Source organism: Natator depressus, chromosome 28, assembly GCF_965152275.1.
Source record: "Natator depressus isolate rNatDep1 chromosome 28, rNatDep2.hap1, whole genome shotgun sequence".
Lineage (NCBI taxonomy): Eukaryota > Metazoa > Chordata > Testudines > Cheloniidae > Natator > Natator depressus.
The window spans coordinates 10,873,053-10,878,052 of record NC_134261.1 but is presented as its reverse complement, the minus strand read 5'-3'; the positions used below and the strand labels follow the sequence as shown (position 1 = coordinate 10,878,052).

The 5,000-nt window shown below is 66.2% G+C and overlaps 1 non-coding gene across 1 annotated transcript; it reads right to left on the bottom strand.

Moving 5' to 3' along the window:
* Positions 1–2,651: 2,651 nt before the first annotated feature.
* LOC141979787 (5S ribosomal RNA) lies at positions 2,652–2,770 on the bottom strand. The gene has a single exon (XR_012637179.1). It is a non-coding gene; the product is annotated as a 5S ribosomal RNA (ribosomal RNA).
* Between the last annotated feature and the right edge of the window lie 2,230 nt (positions 2,771–5,000).

Genomic DNA, 5,000 nt, shown 5'->3' with positions numbered 1-5,000 from the left:
GGCGGGGGCAGGCTCCGGGTTGACCTGGTGGCCGGACGGGAATTAAGCCCGGAGCCCGGGGCAGGGCGACCCCGGACGGACGGGGCTCCGCCGGCCCCTGCCCGCGGGGGCAGGCTCCGGGTTGACCTGGTGGCCGGAGGAGAATTAAGCCCGGAGCCCGGGGCAGGGCGACCCCGGACGGACGGGGGTCCGCCTGGCCCCTGCCCGCGGGGGCAGGCTCCGGGTTGACCTGGTGGCCGGAGGAGAATTAAGCCCGGAGCCCGGGGCAGGGCGACCCCGGACAGACGGGGGTCCGCCTGGCCCCTGCCCGCGGGGGCAGGCTCCGGGTTGACCTGGTGGCCGGACGGGAATTAAGCCCGGAGCCCGGGGCAGGGCGACCCCGGACGGACGGGGCTCCGCCGGCCCCTGCCCGCGGGGGCAGGCTCCGGGTTGACCTGGTGGCCGGAGGAGAATTAAGCCCGGAGCCCGGGGCAGGGCGACCCCGGACGGACGGGGGTCCGCCTGGCCCCTGCCCGCGGGGGCAGGCTCCGGGTTGACCTGGTGGCCGGAGGAGAATTAAGCCCGGAGCCCGGGGCAGGGCGACCCCGGACAGACGGGGGTCCGCCTGGCCCCTGCCCGCGGGGGCAGGCTCCGGGTTGACCTGGTGGCCGGACGGGAATTAAGCCCGGAGCCCGGGGCAGGGCGACCCCGGACGGACGGGGCTCCGCCGGCCCCTGCCCGCGGGGGCTGGCTCCGGGTTGACCTGGTGGCCGCTCGGGACTTAAGCCCGGAGCCCGGGGCAGGGCGACCCCGGACGGACGGGGCTCCGCCTGGCCCCTGCCCGCGGGGGCAGGCTCCGGGTTGACCTGGTGGCCGGACGGGGAATAAGCCCGGAGCCCGGGGCAGGGCGACCCCGGACGGACGGGGGTCCGCCGGCCCCTGCCCGCGGGGGCAGGCTCCGGGTTGACCTGGTGGCCGCTCGGGACTTAAGCCCGGAGCCCGGGGCAGGGCGACCCCGGACGGACGGGGGTATGCCGGCCCCTGCCCGCGGGGGCAGGCTCCGGGTTGACCTGGTGGCCGGTTTGCTTTCGGGCCACCAGGTCAACCCGCTGCCTGTATGGGGTTGACCTGGTGGCCGCTTTCCTTCCCGGCCACCAGGTCAACCCGCTGAATGTATGGGGTTGACCTGCTGGCCGCTTTCCTTCCCGGCCACCAGGTCAACCCGCTGAATGTATGGGGTTGACCTGCTGGCCGCTTTTCTTCCCGGCCACCAGGTCAACCCGCTGAATGTATGGGGTTGACCTGCTGGCCGCTTTCCTTCCCGGCCACCAGGTCAACCCGCTGAATGTATGGGGTTGACCTGCTGGCCGCTTTCCTTCCCGGCCACCAGGTCAACCCGCTGAATGTATGGGGTTGACCTGCTGGCCGCTTTTCTTCCCGGCCACCAGGTCAACCCGCTGAATGTATGGGGTTGACCTGCTGGCCGCTTTCCTTCCCGGCCACCAGGTCAACCCGCTGAATGTATGGGGTTGACCTGCTGGCCGCTTTCCTTCCCGGCCACCAGGTCAACCCGCTGAATGTATGGGGTTGACCTGCTGGCCGCTTTCCTTCCCGGCCACCAGGTCAACCCGCTGAATGTATGGGGTTGACCTGCTGGCCGCTTTCCTTCCCGGCCACCAGGTCAACCCGCTGAATGTATGGGGTTGACCTGCTGGCCGCTTTCCTTCCCGGCCACCAGGTCAACCCGCTGAATGTATGGGGTTGACCTGCTGGCCGCTTTCCTTCCCGGCCACCAGGTCAACCCGCTGAAAGTATGGGGTTGACCTGGTGGCCGCTTTCCTTCCCGGCCACCAGGTCAACCCGCTGAAAGTATGGGGTTGACCTGGTGGCCGCTTTCCTTCCCGGCCACCAGGTCAACCCGCTGCCGGCATGGGGTTGACCTGCTGGCCGCAGAGGGGCAGGCTCCGGGTTGACCTGGTGGCCGGACGGGGATTAAGCCCCGGCTCGGAGCAGGGCAAGCCCGGGCGGAGGGGGGTCCGCTTGGCCCCTGCCCGCGGGGGCAGGCTCCGGGTTGACCTGGTGGCCGGTTTGCTTTCGGGCCACCAGGTCAACCCGCTGAATGTATGGGGTTGACCTGCTGGCCGCTTTCCTTCCCGGCCACCAGGTCAACCCGCTGAATGTATGGGGTTGACCTGCTGGCCGCTTTCCTTCCCGGCCACCAGGTCAACCCGCTGAATGTATGGGGTTGACCTGCTGGCCGCTTTCCTTCCCGGCCACCAGGTCAACCCGCTGAATGTATGGGGTTGACCTGCTGGCCGCTTTCCTTCCCGGCCACCAGGTCAACCCGCTGAATGTATGGGGTTGACCTGCTGGCCGCTTTCCTTCCCGGCCACCAGGTCAACCCGCTGAAAGTATGGGGTTGACCTGCTGGCCGCTTTCCTTCCCGTCCACCAGGTCAACCCGCTGAATGTATGGGGTTGACCTGCTGGCCGCTCTGCTTCCCGGCCACCAGGTCAACCCCCTGCCGGTATGGGGTTGACCTGCTGGCCGCAGAGGGGCAGGCTCCGGGTTGACCTGGTGGCCGGCAGGGACTTCAGCCCCAGGGCCCCTGGCAGGGCGACCCTGCCCTTGTTCCCCAGAAAAGGAGAGAGCTGGCTCGCAGCGGGAAAAGCTGCCTACGGCACCTGGGATTCCCAGGCGGTCACCCATCCAAGTACTAGCCAGGCCCGGGACGGTTTACCTTCCGAGATCGGACGGGATCGGGGGCCTTCCGTCCGGTATGGCCGTAGGCACTCGGCTCCGGTCCGCCTCGTCCCCTTTCCCTTACTGACTCCCCTGCCTCGGGTGGGCCCGATCCTTTTTTCCGTTTTTTTTTTTCGCTCCGGAGGCTTCATGAGCCCACCCCCAACACCCCTTTGGGGGTCGGTGAAAATTTTTTTTTCAGACTTCCAGGGGCCCGATCCTGGCCGCGGGCACCCGGCTCCGGGCACCCGGCTCCGGGCCGCCTCGTCCCCTTTCCCTTACTGACTCCGCTGCCTCGGGTGGGCCCGATCCTTTTTTCCGTTTTTTTTTTTCCGCTCCGGAGGCTTCGTGAGCCCCCCCCAACACCACTTTGGGGGTCGGTGAAAAAATTTTTTTCAGACTTCCAGGGGCCCGATCCTGGCCGCGGGCACCCGGCTCCGGGCACCCGGCTCCGGGCCGCCTCGTCCCCTTTCCCTTACTGACTCCCCTGCCTCGGGTGGGCCCGATCCTTTTTTCCGTTTTTTTTTTTTCGCTCCGGAGGCTTTATGAGCCCCCCCCAATACCACTTTGGGGGTCGGTGAAAAAAATTTTTCAGACTTCCAGGGGCCCGATCCTGGCCGCCGGCACCCGGCTCCGGGCCGCCTCGTCCCCTTTCCCTTACTGACTCCCCTGCCTCGGGTGGGCCCGATCCTTTTTTCCGTTTTTTTTTTTTTCCGCTCCGGAGGCTTTATGAGGCCCCCCCTAACCGTTTTTGGGGTCGGTGAAAATTTTTAGTCAGACTTCCAGGGGCCCGATCCTGGCCGCGGCTTCGCAGGCTGGCCTGGGGGGGGGGGGCATCTCTAGCTCCGGCCGCGGACGGCGAGACGCTCGGCCACCAGGTCAGCCCGGAGGAAAAGGCTGAAAAAAATGTCTAAGTCCCCCCGGGACACCAGGTCAACCCGGAGGAAAAGGCTGAAAAAAATGTCTAAGTCCCCCCGGGACACCAGGTCAACCCGGAGGAAAAGGCTGAAAAAAAGTCTAAGTCCCCCCGGGACACCAGGTCAACCCGGAGGAAAAGGCTGAAAAAAATGTCTAAGTCCCCCCGGGACACCAGGTCAACCCGGAGGAAAAGGCTGAAAAAAAGTCTAAGTCCCCCCGGGACACCAGGTCAACCCGGAGGAAAAGGCTGAAAAAAAGTCTAAGTCCCCCCGGGACACCAGGTCAACCCGGAGGAAAAGGCTGAAAAAAAGTCTAAGTCCCCCCGGGACACCAGGTCAACCCGGAGGAAAAGGCTGAAAAAAATGTCTAAGTCCCCCCGGGACACCAGGTCAACCCGGAGGAAAAGGCTGAAAAAAAGTCTAAGTCCCCCCGGGACACCAGGTCAACCCGGAGGAAAAGGCTGAAAAAAAGTCTAAGTCCCCCCGGGACACCAGGTCAACCCGGAGGAAAAGGCTGAAAAAAATGTCTAAGTCCCCCCGGGACACCAGGTCAACCCCGAGGAAAAGGCTGAAAAAATGTCTAAGTCCCTGCTCGGCCATCAGGTCAACCCCATTCAAAGTGACGGGTTGACCTGATGGCCGGCAGTCTCACGGAAGTCCGGATGGGGTCGCCAAAAGTGCCCTCGGCCGACCGAGAGAACCAGGAGGTCGGATAGGATTTCAGATTGGTCCCCCTAAATTGGCGGTTGGATTTTTCGACTAGTTCATTTTGACGGGTGCGAGGAGATTTCTGAGAACAGGTTTTTCGGAACCTGTGAGAACCAGAGATGAGCCTCGGGGACCAATCTGCGCGTTGTACCCGATCTTGTGAGGGGGGACAGGGGCACGTTGGCAGGTGGGGCGGCCCCCGGCCCCCCCGAGCCCCCCCTTTTCCGGCTCTTTTCCTCCGGGGACCCCGTCGTCCCCTCGCACCCCCGGTGCAGGCCCGGTGGCCGGGATGCGAACTCCGACTGTCGGCGCCCCCCGGAGGGAGGGGGGGCCCGCTCCTCTCTCGCCTTCCGATCGATGTGGTGCTCACGTTCGCGACGGGAAGGGTCCTTCGCGGGCCGGTGCCCCCGACCGCAGGGGGCGTCTGGCGTTCAGGCGGATCGGGTCCCTCTTCCTCTTCGCGTCCCCGGATCCTGGGGCCGATTGGGACTTTCCTCCTTTGGGGGGGGGCCCGGGCGCGTGCCCGGCCCTCCGCGCCGTGGGGCCAGCCGGCCGAGATCTCCGCCCTGCGAGGTCGAGCGGCTCCGGCAGCCCACCCAGGGGTCCGAAAACCCAGGGAGCCGCGAGGCTCGGCAGGGCCAAACACGTCGCGAG